This window comes from Electrona antarctica, assembly GCF_951216825.1.
Source record: "Electrona antarctica genome assembly, chromosome: 3".
Taxonomy (NCBI): Eukaryota; Metazoa; Chordata; class Actinopteri; order Myctophiformes; family Myctophidae; genus Electrona; species Electrona antarctica.
In genome coordinates this window covers 34,263,813-34,286,894 of record NC_136808.1, presented here as the reverse complement: position 1 = coordinate 34,286,894, position 23,082 = coordinate 34,263,813, and the positions used below count along the sequence as shown (strand labels likewise).

General features: G+C 44.2%; 1 protein-coding gene and 1 long non-coding RNA gene across 6 annotated transcripts in view; one reads left to right on the top strand and one right to left on the bottom strand.

Annotated features, from left to right (window-relative positions):
* chd9 (chromodomain helicase DNA binding protein 9) overlaps positions 1-23,082 on the bottom strand; it is a 169,384-nt gene that overhangs the window by 119,311 nt on the left and 26,991 nt on the right. The window lies entirely within an intron of this gene.
* Positions 1,375-4,483, top strand: LOC306920716. The gene is made up of 2 exons (XR_013789672.1): positions 1,375-1,561; positions 4,263-4,483. It is a non-coding gene; the product is annotated as an uncharacterized lncRNA (long non-coding RNA).

Here is a 23,082-nt window from a genome sequence, read left to right as displayed (position 1 = left end):
TCTCCTCGCGGCGGTGGAGGAACAAGGGGAAGCAGAAGTAGTGGCGTGGGTAGTAGTAGTAGAAGAACAACAACAAGAAAGGGAGGAAGAAGACGAAGAAGAGGAAAGAGAAGAAGTGTGCCTCCTGGGCCGCTTTGGCTTGTCCTCCTCCTCCCCCAGCGGGCTGGGCTCTCAAGAGGAGCGCATGGGAGATCCTTCTCTCGCGGGAGAGCCGCGGTGCTGTGGGTGGCAGTGGAGGAGGTGCGTCGTGGCAGTCCAGGAAGCTCTCATTCTGCCTCCGTTTCTGCCGCGCACTTCTGCCGTCGTTCCGTCTCCCGGCTCACTCACTCACTCACTCACTCGTGCGCGTTATGTGCGCGTCTGAGTGTGTGTGTGTGTGTGTGTGTGTCAGATCTGCCGTCTCCTGCCTCCTCCTTTCTCCTCCCTACTCATTGATTCTCCCTCTCTCTCCACCGGCGATTGTGTGTTCTCTCTCTCTCTCTCTCCCTTTCAGTGTCTTCTCAGGCTCTCCCGCTCTCTTCTTTCCGTGTCTTTCCACTCTCCCTCCGTTCCTCTTCTCCTCCTCACCTCCTGGGATAAGGTAGGTTACTCCTTTGTATACAAAAGGCTTTTGTGTTGGCTCTCCCTTTTTGCTCGGTCGCTCAGTTGGTTGTTCTTTTTCTCCTTTTTCCCCCCTCTCGCTTGTTTTTTTCCCCTATTCCTCCTTTTCCTCTCTCTCTCTCACTCTCTCTCTCTTGATCCCCTCCCCTCTCCTCTCCTCTACTCTCCCTGGCTGGATGGGGCGTGTATGGCGAGCGAGAGTCTCCGGCAGGCAGCGCGGTGGAAAATGAAAGCACAAAGCAGCAAAATGCATCAGCATGAATATTAGAGATGTCGTTAAAACCCGGACTCGTTTTTCCTCTCTCTCACTCGCTCGCTCACTCACTCCCTCCCTCTCTCTCTCGTTGGTTCTTTGTAAGGAAGTAGGCCAGCAGATGGTGCTAGCAGTTATTACATTAACTTTTACAACTTAACCCCAAAAATACTGTATCTATATATACAAGAGCGCAAGAATATTAACACATGGCTTGGGTTTCAGATATAGGCTGATGCCAACGTGCCTGAAAAATAACTATTTCTGCTGAATCATCTCTTAAAAAAGGATAGATTGTCACAAATATAATCTATTATGACACATTTTGCAACTGATTACACAATTCTTTGTGACCTACAAATGCCACAGCACAACAAAATGCCCCTCCCCTCCCTCCCTCCCTCTGGCAATGTCATTCAAGCCAAACACAGTGCGTGCTGCTTCCTGGGCAGTGAGTTCAGACACAATCTGACCACCCACTTTCCTGGAGGATATCACTCTGCAAGTGGAGCTCTGGGGAAGGGCCGGAGGGGATGGGCCAAGCGCTTCCTGCCTCCCCGCCCCAGGTCGGGACAGAGAGAGAGAGACAGCCTATGAGGGGGCTCCTTAGAGCATGATGCAGTGGCCATGTGCACTGGCTGGCACATGGCGCTAAGACATACACAGACGCACATGGCTGGCGTGAGGCCAAACACAGGTCACTGCCAGGTCAGCGTAGGAACCCTTGCATGCATTTTGGACATGCATGCATTATGTCCAAAAAACAACTGTGGACTTGAGTACACACACACACCATCGCATGAAGAAGGAGATAATATCCTGAGTTATTTCCCCCCCCAAAAAAACAAGAGTTGATCCTCTGGGAGAAGAAATTAAAGCCATGTGGAATATGCATAACTGTAGGGAAATAGCCTAAGCTCAAATACTGTGAATTAAGGAAACAAGAAATGTCAATTTGAATTTTCTCCACAGGGGTCTTTAGACACTTCCATTCATTTCTAATAGGAGATTTGTATCCCAGATCAAAGCCACAAGAATGGCCTCCCAGACTACTGGAGAGGAGTGTAAAGCCTGAGTTATACCAAGATAGTTGCACATAGGTGTCACTCACCAAGAATACCAGATCTACAAGCTCAACGCAGCGCGACTAGGCCTGTCACAAGTATTGTCTCCACCAGGCCGAAGGCATGGGGAGAGAGTATGTTTTGCACTCCGTCCGTGTGTCCGTCCGCCTGTCCGTCCTTCCGTCCGTCCGTCCGTTACCAGCTAATCTCCGGCACCGTTAACCCGGTCGATGCCAAACTTTGCACACACACTCCCTGGTTGCCAACGATGAACCTCTGCCCCACATTTTCCAGAACGGCCTGTTATAGCGCCACCATGAGGCAGCTTTTCACATTTCTTACCTAAAACTGCACCGATCTGCGTGAAACGTTGCATGCACACTCCCTAGAGGCCAAGGACAAACCTTTGACCTGCATTTTCCACATCTGCCTTTTATAGCGCCACCAGGAGGCCGACTTTTGTAAAACACATTTTTTGATATTACTCCTCCAGATTCTTTCCAAAAATCTCACAAATCGTTACACAGTATCTCTATGGTCATGTGCTCAAGTCGGATCTGTCCGATATTTCATATTCCATCCTAATTGGCTATAATTGGCTTTCACAGTTTGCAAGATTGCCCCGTTTTGAACAAAAGCCTCAAATCATGAACGCAGCATGCAATTTACGTGAAATCTTTCACACATTTTCTTACTAGGCTGAGGAATATATCCCACCCTTTTCACATTGGCCTGTTATAGCGCCACCAACAGGTTGATTTTTGCAAAACACATTTTTGGAACAAATCATCCAATTGCCATCAAAGGCGTATGAAGAAATGGCAGTCGGTACACATGATCTCTGTAGTCATGTGATCAAGACGAGTCTGTTGGATTTCTCAGATTGTACACTGATTGGCTAAGATTGCCTTCCAAAGTTTTCAGGAGTGGCCCGTTTTGTACAAAATGCTGCACATGTCCTGCTCATCCAGAATTCTATCCTCAGAGATGCTATGAGTGATCTGGCTCTGCATTTCCTCAACAAAATGAAGAAAATTGTTGCAAAAACAAATAAAAAAAACATCCTCCTAAACATTTTGCCAAACATCACACACACTCCTATCTGTGCCCAGAAGGGCACTTTTTTTTTAATTTATTGGCATCTTTTGTTTACAAAGCCTAAAAGCCAAATAGAATATTATTTTTTGTTCATAATGTTCAACACAATTAAATTGCAAATATGTGAGCGACAATTATCGTCAACTAAAATGTCCTAATCGTGACAGCCATACACGCGACTAGATTTGGAAATGAGTGGGAGAGCGAATGCCCACCACAGCAGGCTGGTCTCAAATCATCAGAAATGTATCACATAGCAAACTTGAGCTACGAGAGACACCACCGAGCGAGCTAAAGCGAGCAAGTTGTGAAGTTGGCTTGAGACGACTCCGTAGCAACTCGATAGGCAGAGAATAGTAAATCCTCCCTACAATGAACACAGCGGAGCACTCCCTACCCCACTGACGGCATGTCTCACCCAATCAGTTTGGGATTTATATTCAACCCTGTAAAAGTAAAACCCGCAGATTTAGCACCCAACATAGCGATTCCTATGCAGTATAGGCACACAGAAATATGAAGAAATGGTCTCTTCTATCACAACTGTATATTTGTTACCATCTCTCACACAAAAAAACTGTTGCATCTCCTACCCCTTTAATAAGGATATGAATAGGACTTTGAGCTACTTCAAGTACCAAACTGTTCTCCCTTCTGGCTCCCAAACTGTGGAATGAACTCCCCATTGCAGTTAGAACTGTGCAGACTCACGTCCAATCTTCCGCCATAGTCTGAAAACTCACCTCTTCAAACTGCACCTTAGCCATATACTGTAGCACTTGCCCTAGCCTTGACGACCTTGCAGGCGTATGCAAAGTCTAAAACATGTCATTTTGATAGCACGTTGTATGAGATATAGCACCGTTTAGTGTATACTTTTAGTTTCATTGTATAGATATTATACTGTTAGATGGACGTTAGCTTCTTACTAGTGTACTTTTGACCCTAGATGACTATTTCTATGTGTTTGATGTATTATCTTGTGTTGTTCTTGCATCTGCTAAATGCCTAATGTAAACTGTAAATTGTTGGTGGGTGAGTGAGTGAGTGAGTGAGTGAGTGAGTGAGTCACTCACTTAATATGGAATAAAAGTATTGCTGAGGAAAACATGTGGGCTCGATAACCTAAATACATTTGAGTACAACAAACCCATGTGTTTTGCTTATGCGGCCATAAATAAATGACTTTAGTGTGTGTGTGTGTGTGTGTGTGTGTGTGTGTGTGTGTGTGTGTGTGTGTGATAAAGGCTTTGGAGTTTGGACCCAAAAGAAGGAGGGGAGAACCAAGCGACAGATGCACTGGGAACCCAACCAACACACCAAATAAAAACCACTATCCCTGACAACACCCAAACCAAAGCTAAATTAACTATGTTGCAATTATCAATCTGTGCATGGCATCTGTGCTGAACCTTGATATAAAGCAAAAATAAATAAAAGTATTTCCAAAGCAAACTCTTAGTCATTTTTGTTTTTGTTTTTAAAGGAGAAAACATCAATGGTGCAGAGAAACACTGATTCAATCCATTATAGAGTGTCGCAATCCCAACCCTTTCATGACGAGCGCCGAATTTCCCATATTTTTTTCCCAGAGACGTTTCATAAAATATTTATTTAAAGACCAGTAAGCCTCGGACAAAGCCATCTCGGATGGTGACAATTTTGACAAATCATGACAATAAACAACATTTTTGGGCCGAACAAATAATTTAAAAAAATTAATAAAAGTGTACCCCGTACAGTCTTATCGGGTGTTGTTGAAAGTCTTTTTCCTTCTCTTCCCTCCCTGTCACTGAGCACCCTTTTTGAGTGGTGCAACCACTCAAAAGCTTTGTGTGTCTCTGTCTGGCTGTGTACCTGGGTCCCTGGCTGGCTGTGTCCCTGGGTCCCTGACTGGCTGTGTCCGAGCACGAAAATAGCATTTGGTTGGTTTTCATCACCAAGTGTCACTGTTGTGCAGCCTAACAAACACACACATATTAACTGTGTATATATATATGATGATTTCGGGTGTGACAGTAGCCTACAGTACAGTGACAGTACAGTAGAGGGACCCCCCGGGGACCCCATGTGGTAAATGTCATTTCTCAACCGTTTCGGACGCGGGGCGGCTCGCCGGAACCGGGCCGGCACCCTGGGCGCGTTCCTGTGGGTTTGGAAGTTCTGGGGACCCCCACACAGAGTTGCACCACCCACTTCACACGGGTGTGATTTTTGTCTTCTTTCTAATTATTTGTTCAGCCCAAAAATCATGAGTTGTCACCATCCGGCATCCGAGTTGGCTTTGTCCGACCGAGGCTTACAGGTCTTCAAAAAAATACTTTCTGAAACGTCTATGGGAAAAATGAATGTGAAATTCTCTTCCGGGCCGCTCGTCGTAGCCGGGACTGCGACACTCTATATGAGCACAGCAACAGGCAAACGGCTTTTTGATGCATGCAAAAGGTGCTCAGTGACAGGGAGGGAAGAGAAGGAAAAAGACTTTCAACAACACCCGATAAGACTTTTAGCTGCCCACATAGCTCTGATGGAATAAATGTTCACTAATGCTGGAAATAGTGCGTGCGTGCGTGCATGCGTGCGTGCGTGCGTGCGTGCGTGCGTAAAAAGGAGAGCAAAGCCAGGGAGGGAAAAGAAGGAATAGTCAACATGCACATGCTTGAGCAGTCACATGGCAAAAGGAGCTACAGCTCCTTGGCAACACAACGGTTAATATGCAAACGAACTTGGCATCTGAGAGGGAGGCGCGGCTTCCCCAAAGACAGGGGAGGGGAGCGGAGCGGAGTGGAAGCCAAGGGAGAGGAGGCGGGGAGAGAGAGCTGCCGAGAGGAAACCAGTGGGAGGGAAATAAAATGAAAAAGCTGGAATTAAGGGAGGGTTTTGAGTGTGTGTGTGTGTGTGTGTGTGTGTGTGTGTGTGTGTGTGTGTGTGTGTGTGTGTGTGTGTGTGTGTGTGTGTGTGTGTCCATGCGCGGCTTGCGCGCGCAGTGCACGTGTGTGCGTGCGTGTGCAGACAAAGGCACAGGTGTCAGTGCAACAGAAGACCATTATTACCTCATCACAGGGCCTACATTAGTGGCCAGGGTGCTGGCTTGTTTTGCCTGCGCCGCCCTGACAGACCGGCCACTAAAACGTACCATTAGGGAACACAAGAGGAGAGCTGCATACGTACATGCAGTACTGTACTGATGATGAGCTGGATGTGACATCATGGCCTGGATACCAACCAGTGCTTTACAGCAGAGCCCGGCCCACATAACGCACTGGACCATATATCGATCATTCCTAAATACATCGGTATCGCAATTAGACAGCCAAAGTGCAGCAATTTTAAACACTTAACATTGTCTTTTTGAATATATTAGACTCTAATATATTCAAAAATAAAATAAATAGTTGATCTAACAAGCCCACAATACATTCACTCATGCGATGTGTTATCTTATTAGTAGTAGTTTGTTGTTTATTTCATTGTATAATTATAGTTAAATGTTAATTTTGTCTCCGCCAGGCAGGCCTAAAGACTATGTTTTGCACCCCGTCTGTCCATCCATCCGTCTGTCTGTATGTGATCAGCAAATCTCCGGCGCCGTTGGCTTGATCACAGAGAAAGTGTGCACACACACTCCCTGTGAAACTTTTCACATGGGCCACCAGGATCACGCAAATCGGTACACAGTGGGCCCTAACGTATGCCATGCATTACCCACATATAGCGGGTTTAGAACCTTCCACTATCCGTAAACGTTATCTTGCGGCCACACTACCCACTATATGCCGACTCCTATATTTGCGAGTGGAGGTGTGTTCGTGGGCGTGTTGATGCGCTTTCGCTACAATTGCTATCTTGCCCACACAGGTTTAGGACAGCGTTAAGCACCTCCTCAGACCACCCACTATGCCAATTCCACTTGTAATAGGCCTGTCTCACAGCCATTCCCCGCCCCCTTTCCACGCCCCCTTTCCAGACCTAGTGGTGATGACGTGACGTCACTCCATAGACCTACATTCAGAAGCCATAAACAACGCTTTTTCTGAAGGTAAACTTTATTATATTTGGTTTAGCGGTCTTAACATCTTGTTTTCTTCATAATAATATTGGTCTTTTACATTTTAACATTTGGAAACGGCCTTAAATGGTGCAGAGAAAGCAGGTAGGGATGTAGCTCTGGTCCATAGCCTTACTCATGGACCAGAGCTACATCCCTACCTGCTTTCTCTGCACCATTTAGAAGTGAAATGACAAGTGTTCATCATGGCTGTTATATGGTTCTGATCTATGCGCGGTGATGGCACAAAGTAGCCGATCTGCATGAGGAAAGTCCCTGCTTTATTGTGAGTGAGACTGATAGATAGAGCTACTGGACACACAAAACAACCCTCTGGGCAGTATTATGCGTGTCTTAAGTACCAGGTCTTATTACTTAACTTAAGACCTGGAGGCGTGATCAATGCCATTTGGCTATTCTGAGTGGCCAAACAGCATTGACCACACCTCCAGGTCTTAAGTTAAGTCATAAGACCTGGTACTTAAGACACGCATAATACTGCCCTCTGTGTCAAATATATTCCAATGCAGCAACGCGCGTGGCATTTCCATGGGACATAGTGTAAGGCAAGATATCATTGGGGATAATGGGTAATGGTCCATTCCATTACTAATGGATAATGGATTGTGCAGTCTTCTCTTAAAGGCAATGGCATGTGGCACGGTGATTGTTTTCATTATTGTAATGCCCAAACCACACCTATGCATAAAGTAAGGTGTTTTAGGGATTTAGGCTGGGGTGCAAGATAGCAATATTTACGGGGGAACGCATCTTACACAATGATAAATCCCCAAGTTATGGATTTAGTGTCTATGACGCAAGATAGAGCACAGTATCTCTATAGTCATTAAGCAAAACGGGTCTTTCATATTTTTCATATTCCATGCTGATTGGCTAAGATTGACTTCCAAAGTTTGCAGGAGTGGTTCGTTTTGAGCAACACAGCGTGCAATTTCAGTGACATTTTGCACCCACATTCCCACTAGGCCAGGAGGCCAGGAGGAACCCACATTCCCACTAGGCCAGGAGGAACCCACATTCCCACTAGGCCAGGAGGCCAGGAGGAACCCACATTCCCACTAGGCCAGGAGGCACCCACATTCCCACTAGGCCAGGAGGCCAGGAGGAACCCACATTCCCACTAGGCCAGGAGGCCAGGAGGAACCCACATTCCCACTAGGCCAGGAGGCCAGGAGGAACCCACATTCCCACTAGGCCAGGAGGAACCCACATTCCCACTAGGCCGAGGAACAAATGCCAATTGAAAACTTTTCATGGTTGCGCTATAACAGGCCGATTTGTGTTTTTACCTTAACTGCACCGATCTGTGTAAAACTTTGTATGCGCACAATTTCTCGACAGTTGCACCACTCACTTCACACGGGTGTGATTTTAATTACTCCTACAGTACCTATTTTGTCCAAACATCAAGCAAACAAGTACATTACATTATTTCTATAGTCAAGTGATCAAGACGGATCTGTTTGATTTTTCATATTCCATCCAGATTGGCGAATTTCGAACATTGCTGGCCCACAATAACCTACCTGACCTGGCGGACTTTTTCTAAGTTATTTAGACTTATTTAGACAAATACTAGGTTGGTTGTTTACCTGGTATACTATATATATATATTCAAATGATCATTTTGAGAGTATATCATTTAGACTGATAGTTTACTGAAGCACTACACTATCTCTCTGCGTTGTATGTATGTGTTAAGAGTATATCATTTAGACTGATAGTTTACTGAAGCACTACACTATCTCTCTGCGTTGTATGTATGTGTTAAGAGTATATCATTTAGACTGATAGTTTACTGGAGCACTACACTATCTCTCTGCGTTGTATGTATGTGTTAAGAGTATATAATTTAGACTGATAGTTTACTGGAGCACTACACTATCTCTCTGCGTTGTATGTATGTGTTAAGTCGTTCTGGTTAAGAGCATCTGCTAAATGGTCAAGATTTTTCTTTTTCTTTTTTTTTTCTTTAAACAAAATATCAGTCAAAACATTGGTAATGGTCATAATGGTCAGCAATCCAGTAATGTTTTGATTTAAAGAAATCAACAACAACAAAATCCAATTGATTTCAAGATTTTCAAATCTTTCAGTCTAAACATCAGTAATAAGACTCTCCAAAATGGAGATCAGACCAAGCAATCAGGCATCGGTCAGGCTCTACTAGTTTTAACCATGATACATGAGAGGGAGTGCTACGTCAGTAGGCCCTATATTGAGATTATAGGCATGGCCGAGTTTGCAGGTACAATGACAAAGATTAACACCTTGGCAAGAGCAGGGATTGAATCTGTGGCTGTTTGGTAACAGGACGGTGTGTACATATAGCCCATACATTAGGCCTCATGATAAACAATTAAAACACCAGCTAGGGCTAGGCTAATCTAATGAGCCTTATCACTACTACCACGTCTCTCCATTGCATGTTTAACTCCGGTTTCAGATCATCCTTGAACATTCTTCAAAAATAGCGATACAGGCTTGACAATCATGGCTAGTTTCGGTGATGAGATTTTGCGTCGAGGGAAAAAAGAAGTAGGCCTATAACACAGCCCAGGGGAAATGGTTCAACAATGTATATAGGGTTAACAGAGGTCATGAAGTCCATGCAAACAAGCAGAAATACAGATGTGCAAGGTTGGCATATGAAAAAAGGAATGCAGTGATAAGTGATGCTGCAACCATACATTAAATGGTGTCATCTAATCCTGATGCCAATTTAAATAAATGTTCTAATCTTTGCTGTTCCGCAGGTCTGCGGTGCTGCAAATATGTCCTCTGCTAGGTGCGAGGTCGGGCATCTGTTTTTTTGTACTACTTTGGCACAGTCGGTCATGTCAATGAAAACAATGGGTCCTTTTCCACAGCAGGGAGCACAGAGCTCCAACATGATGAGCGTAGGAGGACTGCAGTGTTACATGGACGACTTTGGACGTTAATTTAACACTTTTATAAAAGGAAGGTTGGCCTAAATAAAATCACTTAAAAACAAGGCGTAATACCGCAAACCGCGGTGTTGACCCACTTACTTATACATGCGGGTGACAAATTCTTAGCTGCAAAAGCCCTAATAATAACCCTAAAGACCCGCGCCACCTTAACCATATCCAACCACAGCCTCAACCTATATGGCCTGGTTAATGAAATATAGATTACACTGTCAAGTCTACTGGAGGGAAAAAAAGGATTAGGCCAAGCTAATTAGGCCTGAGGCAGGCGGCCAATGTGAAGCAGGGCTTGGTGCGTGTAAGGCAAAAAAGAGAGGCAATGCTGTTAAATGACACGGGATGCGGCACACACTCCACACAGCGATGCCTCCTCAACCAATTAAATACAGCATGAGGTAATAATGATCCTTTATGTGGGGACCAGACAGAGCATCTGAGGCTCAGAGAACCGTGCCTCTCTAGAGAGAAGCTCCTCTGCTGAAAGGCAGAGATGGGGGGATTATCCGACCTGACGTGGTCCAGCTGTACCACGGCCAGGCCTACAGCCTAGAGGGAGACCGTAAACTGCACCAGAGAGACAGGCGGGATGCTGATGAGAAAGCAACAGTTCACCATCACCACTATCAATAACATTACTGTAATAATAACCAGTTGCCTGGGGGAGAGAAGCGACCTCGTGTGCTGGCCATATATGGAGCGTGTCTTGAGTGTACAGGGTTTGATAAGGTCAGATCTACATATGGAATGTCAGAACAGGTCAGCTCCATATATGGAGATCTAAGGGTGGGAGCGGCGGTCTTGAGTGTACAGGGTTTGATGAGGGCCCAGATAGAGCCGGGCCTTAATTTTCGGGCCTGTTGAGAACTCTAGTTTTCGCCAGCTGCCAGGGCACGGCTGCACAAATAACTTTGGGGCAGGCCCGTCTAGAGTTTAAATGGACAGGTATCAGTCAAAAGGGAGACATCGAAGAGGAAGGATGGATGGGGTAGGATCAACATACGCCTACGGTAGGCGTGTTTAACATTTGTCTGTTGATCAACCACGCCTACCATACATACATATTACTTCTGGTCCAGCTGACCACAGTACTTGCGCGCTCTGCTCCCGCAAGTAATAATAATAATAATAATAATAATAATAATAATAATAATAACTAGAAATGCACCGAGCTGCCAACTTGCGCCATGCACACAAGTAGGCCATACATCTTGATGATCTTCATATATGGAGACTGTAGACAGCCATATATGGAGCGTGTCACGAGGCGTGATGTCACGAGGCGTGATGACTGACAACCATATATGGAGGCGTGAGTGACGGAGCGAAGGAGTGACGGAGCGGCGGACGGGTTTTGCAGGTTAGTAATCTTAGTAATCTGCGACCTACGACCTAGAATGAGCTAAGAAAAGTTACAAAAAAATGTTTTAAAAAAAAGACAAAGGCATCGAACCAGTGCAGTGTTAAAAGTCCTCTTTTAAAAACGTCAATGGGCTGTGTGGTGCACTCAGATGGTTTTCCTTTATGCTCTGCTGCGTTCACATGGGCAGATACAAAGATCGACGGTCGACGGTCTACCATTCATTTTCAATAGAAGCCAGCGACATGAAGATACAAAGATACATCCTACGTTTGTAGCTGCTGCAAAGGCTACAACAGCTACGAAGTTACAAAAAAAATTGCTGGTTCCAACTTCCTCAGCTACAAAGTTACAAAGCAACAAATACGCTGTGTAGCTTTGCATCTTTGAATCTTTTGTATCTGCCAGTGTGAACGCAGCATCAGATGCTCTTGGATGCAATACAAGCAATTTAAGCAAACAGGAACGTGGAAGAGGTCATTCTTTCCTCTGAAAAAAGTCTTGGGTTGTGTAAATAATTAGTTTACCATCAAGGAATCCCTAATTACATACAAGCTTAGGATCAATGTCCATTGCCCGCCACCAGACGAGGTTCTGAAGCTGGTTCTGAGGCTGTCACGATCATGATATTTTACTTGATTATTCATTGTCACACAAAAAACTGCAATACATGATGTCGTGTTTTTGGCATTCAACATTGAAAAAATAATTTGTGCAAATGTTTGAATATAAATACATTTAATTTATAAAATAGGTATACAAAATCACACCTGTGTGAACTGAGCGATGCAACTATACATTTATTTGTATAGTTACTGTACTCTACTGTGCTCTTGTATGTCCCCGGAACATCCAGAGCCCCAGGGCTCGTACTGTAGTGTACTCTGTGCCACTGTACTCTGTGTTGTACTGTACTGGCCACTTTAGGTTTTTGAGCACTTTCCATGCTCGGACATACAGACACGGAGACAGACATACGAACGGACGGACAGACATAGCTCCGTAATGGAGTGGACGCACCGCTCAAAAATACATGAAATATAGGCTACTGTATATATATATATATATATATATATATACACACACACACACACACACACATAGTACAATTCCTGTTCTAAATTTGCTAGAAATGTTGCTGCCGATTTTACATAATAAAAACTTTTTTGCAGCATCAACTGTTTGTGCGGACATTAACTTCCTTTTGATAGGTTTACTTTGTCCTGCACCAGCGACAGAATATATGGATGTGCATAACACTACCTTTTGAACTTGGCCCAAGGCTACTCCATAAAAAGAATGTGAATTAATGAGCGTCAAATCCTAGTACTTTTCCACTGCTGATACCATTTCCAAATAAATGAACCATTAGATATCAACCAACTAAGATGTCGTCTGCGACATTGATTGTTACCGTACAGGCTCAAAAAGTACATCCATACAGGCTCTGATTAGTGTGTGTGTGTGCCTCCCTGTCTCAGTTATTTATAGTAAACACCCATAAAGGCCTGCTCCAACGTCCAGGCCAAGACACACACACACACACACACTCACGAGCACATGCACACACAGTAATGTTCTCTCCCACTCTGTGTTTCACACATGCTTTGCTTTTCTCATACAAACACTCTCTCTCTCTCTCTCTCACACACACACACACACACACACACACACACACACACACACACACACACACACACACACACACACACACACACACACACACACACACACACACACACACACACACACACACACACACACACACACACACACACACACACACACACACACACACACACACACACACACACACACTCTTTTCCACATTAATTCCTTGCAAATGCAACCATTAGCGAGTCGCATCGGGACACCATTAGTGAAGCCGGCCGTACTAGAGGTGCTGTGTGACAGCCAGACCCCTGGCGTGCCCTCTGCTATCTCAACTGCAATGCTCTTGTTATTAAACCCTCTTGGCTTAGTGGATAGTTTAATAACCTGAATCTGTTAGCTCACGCAGTTTGCAGGTCAGCTAATTGGCTCCTTCATTTAATTAAAACAGTCACTGGCGGCCATTTCCGTGCATAATAAGAGGTTTTAAGAGAGCGCATGAATCTGCATGGGGAGGAGCGAGTATGTGGGACAACAGTTGGGTCTAGCCAAGTAGCTATGACTGTGCTGGACACCAGGGGGAGACTGTGAGGGGAGGCAGCAGGCATGGGAGGTGAGGCGTTAGTGAAGAAGAGGTCTTGACTTGGAGGCGGTCACTCTGAGCTGGCTGTAATATCAATTTAGGAGGAGGGAGTAGGGTGTTTTAATATAATTAATTTGAAAATGGTTTACAGAGTGTGAAGACACACACACACACACACACACACACACACACACACACACACACACACACACACACACACACACACACACACACACACACACACACACACACACACACACACACACACACACACACACACACACACACACACACACACACACACACACACACACACACACACACACACACACACACACACACACACACACACACACACAGCACTGTACAGGCTTTTCAGAATGTGACCGGGTAAACACTACCAATTACCAAAAGAGAAATAACAAGCATAAATAACTACCGTACCAACATCCAACAGCACAGCACGTTCAAATTCTACATTTACATGCCATACAGTATACTACCTCATACAGTACACTAGGTTAGTGGCTAATTCTAGCTAATGAACAGAATTCAGATCATGTGAACAGACAATGTCATCTGCTGAAGAAGCAATACTGTACATCTGCGGAAGAACACCACATGGATTTGTCTTATATGTGCTGCCTCTTTTACCATTTCTGAACATCAGAACCATGGTAGAGTGGTCTGGTGGTGGACATCTGCTGTTGGTATATTGAATATTGACATCAGCACAAATACACATTGATTTGTGAGACACGTTGAGTTGCATCGATGCCCAGCACTAATTCACACAGGAGGAAGTGAAAATACATGATTCTTCTGCCAGCACAGGAGCATGCATGCAGGGAAGCCGGTTAGAACCACGGACCACATTCCTTGAACAGTGGCCAACCCAAAAACTCTGTGAGGCCCATCGTGCGCACGCACACGCATGTGTGCACGCACGCACGCACGCACGCACGCACGCACGCACGCACGCACGCACGCACACACACACAAGCCTTATATCGTTGATGTCAGGCAGAAACCTCCTATCTCTATTTTGAGCTTGTAGATCCGCTACTAAAAAAAATTTGAATCCTGAAAAGTAAACAATTTTGGACATACTGTATGAGGTTTCCAAATGAGAGAGACTATATACTACAGCAAATAGCATTTTCCTTTTTTTTTTTACATTTCAAAATGTAGGGTTATCTTTTTCTTTTTAACTTTTTGCAAATGTTTGCCTATAATGATATGCCCAAAATAGGGCCACCAGGGTTAAAGTGGTCTGAATCACTCTGCATAGGCTAAAAGACAAAACAAAAGCAACCAGAATGGGAGTGAGCAGAATGACGCTCATACCGAGGGAACCCCAAACAACACATTGGGCCTGCCATCTTCTGTGTGTCCTGTGGACAGGTTGGCTCGCTCACAGCTCTCATTATCCAGTTTGACCCTGGCAATATATAGGCTCGACCTCAGTTCTGAGGCTTGTGCACAATACCTCAGTTGTGAGGCTTGTGCACAATACCCTCAGAATATAGCCTAGTCTCTAACTGTCAGCCAGAACAAAAGGCTGGAGAAAGAAATGTACAGGCAGAGAGATTCGAACTAGTGTGTCTGCACCTCACTGTCAGACACCATGAGTCTTGGGGCCGGCGTGTGTGTGTGTGTGTGTGTGTGTGTGTGTGTGTGTGTGTGTGTGTGTGTGTGTGTGTGTGTGTGTGTGTGTGTGTGTGTGTGTGTGTACATGAGTGCGTGCGTGCATGAGTGCGTGCATGCATGACATGTTTTATAGTAAAATGTAGAATAGTTTTATAGGAAAAAAGGAGGGGGAAAAAACGTTTTATAGTAAGGACAGGTTACGGTTAGTTTTACAGTAAGGACAGGTTAGGGTTAGTTTTACAGTAGGGACAGGTTAGGGTACGTTTTACAGTAAGGAGTTATATATCCAGTAAGGAGTTATATAGAGACGTCACCGGATTTCTCCTCCCATCCACTTGCATTGAGTTGCCAGCGCATGAGGCAATTTCACCCCTTCTTCCGGGCTTGGAACAGAGTGCATTCTGGGATGCATTTGGGCCAAACACATGAACGAGTACCGTGTGTGCGTGCACTGCAAACGAGTCATGAACGAGCGCTGCCGTTGTTGTGTAGTGGCTCGGCGCGTTCATGTGATTGGCTCAAATGCCGCTCATGCTGCAGTACTGACTTTCGGCCATCATGTATTTTTCGCTTCAGTGTTTCCTCTCGGTGACGTCTCTATTAATATATACTCTAAGGTAAGGACAGGTTAGGATTAGTTTTACAGTAAGGACAGGTTAGGGTATGTTTTACAATAAGGACAGGTTAGGGTTAGTTTTACAGTAAGGACAGGTTAGGGTACGTTTTACAGTAAGGACAGGTTAGGGTACGTTTTACAGTAAGGACAGGTTAGGGTACGTTTTACAGTAAGGACAGGTTAGGGTACATATTACAGTAAGGACAGGTTAGGGTTAGTTTTTATTTACAGTAAAGAATAAGTTAGGGTTCATTTTACAGTAAGGAATCAAGGATAGGGTTATTTTTAATGTAAGGAATAGGGGTTTTGAGTTTAAGGTTAGGTTGCGGTTGCGGTTGTGGTAAGGTTAAGGCTTGCGTGTTGGACTGCCTTAAATTCTCAATAAGCTTAGACAATACCTTGGTGTGAAATATTTTAGTCCTATAGATTCACTAAGTGCACAACTTCAGTGGTTGCTGACAGTGGTTCAACAGTTTGTGTACTAGGCTGTGCCAACAACGTGGCGGTTGGACAGTGCAGTAATTATAAATGTGTAATATTGCACACAATCTTGAAATTATTCTTCACTTTCTGTGTTCAATAGTCAGTAGCGACTGAACCAGAATTACTTTGCTTCTAATCAATCAATCAATGAACACACACAGTTACAAGTTAAAGTGAGGTGAAACTCTTGTAACTCTTTCAATCTGTAAAGTTTTTGTTTAATAAAATCCACCTTACACAGCTACTTCCTGTGCAGGTTATTTTTTTCCTAAGTGTCATGGTTTGGGAGTGCTTGTTGGATATCACTCAACAGCCCTGCATAGTGCATACCGCCTGTTTTGAATTTGCACATAATGCAGGAGGCAGGAGGAGGTTGGTTTACATAATGCAGGAGGCAGCAGGAGGTTGGTTTACTAAAAACTCCAATACTTTAAAAAAAAACACCTGCAACAAATGTCTTGACAGGAATTAGCTCATAACAAGTCTACAGTGGATTTTTATTAAACAAACACTCTGCAAAAATAAAGAGATAATTTAAGCTTTTCGCACAGCTGCAATGTTGGTGAGTTTGACGTTTAATACAATCAGATGAATGGGCTGTCAATGGGAAATTGCATCTAGTTAGCACCTTGGTGGCAAGATGGATAAGGTCAATGGCAGAGGCAACCATGCAAGGCACCAACCTGCTCAACGAGAGCAGGTCGGGGTGAGGTTCCTTGCTCAAGGACACTTCAACATGAAGCCAGGAGGAGCCAGGGGCTACTCAATCTCTTAAACCATTACTGCCCTTCTCTAGCCTATAGCATTGGTTCTCAAAGTGGGGTCGTTTTCTGTTCTCAAAGTGGGGTCTATTAAAAAATAGCAGATATACAAGCTCATCATTCGTGCCACGATATGAGCTTGTATCTGCTATTTTGGAAAAAAATCGTTTTAATGCTCTATAGAAGTTCTTTGACCATGACATGAACACGCCAGCTGGCTTATTGGGCTCACTTGACTCTCACATGTCACAGTTTGAAAACATGCATAAAATAAAATGTGTCATTGTGTGAATATGGCCAATCAGCATTGACTGCACGGGATGCCACAGGTGCAATGAATAAAGACGGTCAGGCTGGATGACAGCGTTCATTAGCAGAGACAGAGGTGCTGACTGTGGAGGGGAGCTGAGAGGACGGTCCCTGAAGGCCTGTCAACAGGGATGTCAAGGAGGTTGGAAAGGGAGAGACGACTGCAGATAGCAGGAGACCAGAAGGGGAGGTAAAATGTCATTTCCCACCAGAAGGAGGTGTCATTCACGGCTGCCGTTTTAGCTTTTTCTCCTTTGTACATACAGCGTATTGCATTTGTTGATGACATGTATTATTGTGCTACCGTTATTTTCCCAAATAGTAGCCCGGGCGTTTAATACACAAAAACTATTTGGACCGCCAAATCAATCAACTGCCAGGTATTAATTAATTAATTAATCAGTCACCGGCAGTGTTAAGCCCATATATGGGAAATTGGGAATGCCCACATATTGAGATCCCTGATGTCATTAATATTGGCCAGCAACTCTGCATCTGACCTCAAAACTCAATCTGTCTCCTGTATCAGCGAGCCGTTAATTGTCTCCACCAGGCCGAAGGCATGGGGAGAGAGTATGTTTTGCACTCCGTCCGTGTGTGTGTGTGTGTGTCCGTCCGTCCGTGTGTGTGTGTGTCCGTCCGTCCTTCCGTCCGTCTGTTACCAGCTAATCTCCGGCACCGTTAACCTGGTCGATGCCAAACTTTGCACACACACTCCCTGGATGCCAACGATGAACCTCTGCCCCGCATTTTCCAGAACGGCCTGTTATAGCGCCACCATTAGGCAGCTTTTCACATTTTTTACCTAAAACTGCACCGATCTGCGTGAAACGTTGCATGCACACTCCCTAGAGGCCAAGGACAAACCTTTGACCTGCATTTTCCGCATCTGCCTTTTATAGCGCCACCAGGAGGCCGACTTTTGTAAAACACATTTTTTGATATTACTCCTCCAGATTCTGTCCAAAAATCTCACAAATCGTTACACACTATCTCTATGGTCATGTGCTCAAGTCGGATCTGTCCGATATTTCATATTCCATCCTAATTGGCTATAATTGGCTTTCACAGTTTGCAAGATTGCCCCGTTTTGAACAAAAGCCTCAAATCATGAACGCAGCATGCAATTTACGTGAAATCTTTCACACATTTTCTTACTAGGCTGAGGAATATATCCCACCCTTTTCACATTGGCCTGTTATAGTGCCACCAACAGGTTGATTTTTGCAAAACACATTTTTGGAACAAAATGCCTCAAGTCATCCAATTGCCATCAAAGGCAAACATGTTTATATTACTCCTAAACATTTTGCCAAACATCTCACACAGTCCTATCCTCCTGGTGGAGACCTGTGCCCAGAAGGGCACTTTTTCTAGTTATTATTATTTCTGGTATTGTTATTAATGGTTATGGTTGGTTACATTTATATATGTACTTGTCGCTGTGTCGCTATTTCCATATACTAACGAATTATTGGTTCTTTACAGTTATGGAGCTAGTATATCAGGGGCCCGTTTCACGAAACTTGGATTAACTAATCCAGGATTTAAGACAAAACCAGGCTTGTTAAATCCTGGTCTGTACAGCCTGGTTTATTCCATTCCACTAAAGCCAGAGAGGCTTAGAATGGGTGGATTTATCGAGCCATCTAGACCCATTTGGTGGAACACAGATTTACAGATCCTTCTTCTTCGTGGGGTATTATGGCAGTTGGCATCCTTAATAGTTGCATTACTGCCCCCTTCTGTATCTTTACTAATCTATTCCAGACTTACTGATACAAGGATTTAAGCTTCTAAAATAAATACTGCTGCTGTAATTAAAGAGAGAAAACACTCTCAATAGTGGATAGACTGAATGATTAACTACCCCAAAAATATAGTCTACATTTTACCACTACTCTTAACTTAAAACTTCATAATGAAATCGTCATAATAAATGTAATAGAATTCTTAATATTGTAAGCATAATGATATTGTAGCATCGTGATATTTGGCCATAACTCCCTCCTCTGAGGGAGCTACCTTTGGGGAAGGGGGTTGTTGCCCAGACAGGGGCCAGACTGGTGAACCGTGGGTCATGGGTTCAATAGTGGGTGAAATGTTACAATGGTAATATGTTGTAAAACAATGAGTAATGGTAATATATAGTAATGTTTTCACCTTTACAATTTTTTTTTTTTAATAATATAATATTTTTTCTTTACCACTTGCACCACAGCAAACATATTCTGGGGGAACATTCACCAAAAGCAGCTGATCTACAAGCTCACAAACTGTCATGATGAGGTTGTGAAGCCTATATATTTTGGTTCTTTGATTTGGTATATAGTGCTAAAATTAGTCCTTTAATGCAGACCGAATCAAACAAGGCAACATAAACCCATAATAAGTGTGGCAAAAGTCATTGGTTTGTGATCAGATTGACTGCTTAATGAACAGTAAAGACATCAGGATTAGGTTAAACCTGGCTGTTAGCCTGGTCCGGAGCAGGCTAAATCCAAAGCATTAGTTTCCATGGTAACTAATGTAGCATCACTTTCATGAAACCGAATCAAGCCTCAACATATCCAGGTTAACTGGTTAAATTAATCTGGCAAGATTAACCAGCTTTCATGAAACCGGTTAATCGCTGATCCAGGATATATTAAGCCAGGATATCTGTTAAATCCCGGTTTAATCTCTAATCCAAGTTTCGTGGAACGGGCCCCAGGACTACCAGCAGCCTTGTTTACACTGTGTTTACGGCCAGTGCTGCTGTTGTTGTTGTTACTGTGTTTTTCCTAAATTGCAGACTAAAGATGTCCCTTCTAGCTCGCCATCTCTCGTGAGAACCAGTAGAAGCTGCGTGAGGTCCTGATCACCCTCATTGGCCGAGCCGGTCATGTGACGCTCTGAGGCCTCAGAGCGTCTACTATAAGAGACAGTCTTTGCCTGCCTTCCGACGAGATGACATCGCTAATTTAGCTCTAGCTGTTCGCTATTATTCTGTTAGTTAACTTTAGCTTATCCTTTTGGTTCATGTTTAGCTCCCTTCGGGAAGGAGTGTTAGGTTTCAGTTGTAGTTCCTCCTCTGTTACCAGTTAGGTTTTGCTTAGGTGAAGTTATTGTTTTGTTGTCTCCTCTTTTCTTTCTGGAAACACCCCACCACTGTAAGTTATACCGCTCTGCTCTAATATCAAACCCTATTTATAATACTGTCTACTAGTTATCGCTATTATAAATGATTGCCAATATACTTGAAAGTCGATTAACTTCCATCATGTATCTATTGAGCCATTTGTAAAGTAAAAGCATTTTCAACTTTTGAGTGAGGTTTCCCGTCCATTTTATATGTTATGCGTACCCTTTACCCCTAGACTAATTGGTGCGTAACACTCCCAATTTCACTTGTGATGCGTGATCTGCGGGAAGATCGCGGGTGCTAGGAGTTGTTTGTGTCGAAGTAAATTAAAATAGTGGAAGCTATTGAGATGGGCCCCAAAGCGAGCAGCAGTCAGACATTTTTGGAATTGTTTTTGCGACAGTTTTTCTTAAATTTAGAATAGATACTAGGACCACAATGAAACCTTTTAGCCTTAACCCATTTAGGCCTGAGGCCTATTCTAAAAACGCCTTCTAAATCCTTTCTGCAAAACTTTTACATTTAAAAAAATTATATATATACAGTATAGAAGAGCTAATGTTACACAAAGGTGTTCCTGGATTGAAAGGAATAACAACGTATTCCAGTCCAAACGGGTTAATGTCTGAATGTACCACATGCTACTGTATTTACATTTCTGACAAATAAAGTAGCCTATTCTATCGATTTTTTCGGCACTGTCATACGATGACACTCATTATTATGGAAAAAGACCAGAACAGAGTGACGGGCGAGAGGAATCAGCAGGAGGCGCATTGCCAAAGCTTTACAACACCTTAATTATTGAGAGATCAGAGCAGTGCGCGTTAGCAGGGCGAACGCGCACGCACGCACGCGCACACACGCACACACACACACTTTCCATTGACTACATTTCATTCCCGCTATGGCTAACCATAACCTTTAACTCTAATCCTAAACTAATTACACATAAATCATACACGAAGCCTGACACCGAAACCCAGCAAGCACGGTCAGGACCTGGGCGAATTAGTGACGTCTCGAGTGGGGCCAGATCAAAGACTAGTCAGATCTGGCCCAGAATATCACCTGATTCCAACCAACATAAGTTCTGCCCACTAAGACCGACGTCCTGGATGAACCAGAGGGAGTCTGATCGAGGCCTGATCAACTTAAGTCATATCATAACTAGTCAGATCTGGCTCAGAATAAGCTGTATTATTTCAACTGGTGAAGACGTCCTGGAAATGACGTAAAGATCATCCCCATATGGGCTGTGATCTGGCGTAGTCCTGAACGTCACCGGAGGACGTTATCATAATGTCATCATGACGTCATTTGGCTTGCTGGGAAGGGGACCAGCAAACATGATGGCACCACTTTCTAGGAAATCTTACACACACACGCACGCATGCACGCACGCACGCACGCACGCACGCACGCACGCACGCACGCGAAAAAGACCATAACAGAGTGACGGGTGAGAGGAATCAGCAGGAGGCCAAAGCTTTACAACACCTTAATTATTGAGGGATCAGAGGAGGAGGCGCATTGCCAAAGCTTTACAACCACGGTCGAGGCAGATGGCCGCCCACCCCAGAGTCAGGTTCTGCTTGACGTTTCTTCCTAAGGGGGAGTTTTTAGTTACCACTGTCGCAATATGAACCATAGGCTTTCTTCCATAGATTTACAGGCAATATTCGCACCGGTACATGTTCGCACGGGTACACCGATGTTCCAACAGTATACAGTCATGAGTCCAACCATAGATATTTAAAAAAACAAGTTGCCTCATTGGCCGCTGCAGTTCGTTGGAGCCATGTGTGCACAAAAGGGGGCGTTAGTGCACAGGAAATGCTGAAGGCACGCTGCGTCGCTGCCACTCAAGTGACTACTGGTCAATCCGTTCCACTATGCTTCGCAAGGAATCTCTGGAAAATGTTGCCCCCTCTCAAGAACACACGCCCCAGAGCCAGAAGAGGCGTCTACCTTATGAGTCTGTACCCTAGCCAAAACCCAACCCTAAACCTATCCTCACAGGAAGCCACGGGTTAGTTTTAACCTGCCACAGGTTAGTTTAACCTGCCACGCATGACGGTTAGTTTTTAGTTTTAACCCACAGCACGGGTTAGTTGTAACCGGCAGCACATGTCGGGAACGACGGTGTTGTCGAACTAATGCCTGTCAGACTGTTAGTATGTCTAACAAACGTATGCACCACCCCTATTGCACAACGGTACCAGAGACAAATCTCTGTCAAAGTTGCAAGACCCATGCGCAGGTTAACCGAATTTATGCCAAGAACGTGGGATTCCGTTTTATTCTCCTCTTTCTTTAATGTCATTTAATCCAGCAATTAAAAAATATTATTTATTTGTAAGACTACATATTATGGATCCGACACGCACTCGTGCTTATTTGTCCTTTTTCTCCTACAAATGAGCCAAAATCCAGTGTTTGGAAGGGTTTTATTTAGGGATGCACCAAAAGGGAAATTCTTGGCCGAAACAGAATATAGGAAACAGTTGGCCGAAGACCGAATACCGAATATCCGACCATTTTTCCTACCAT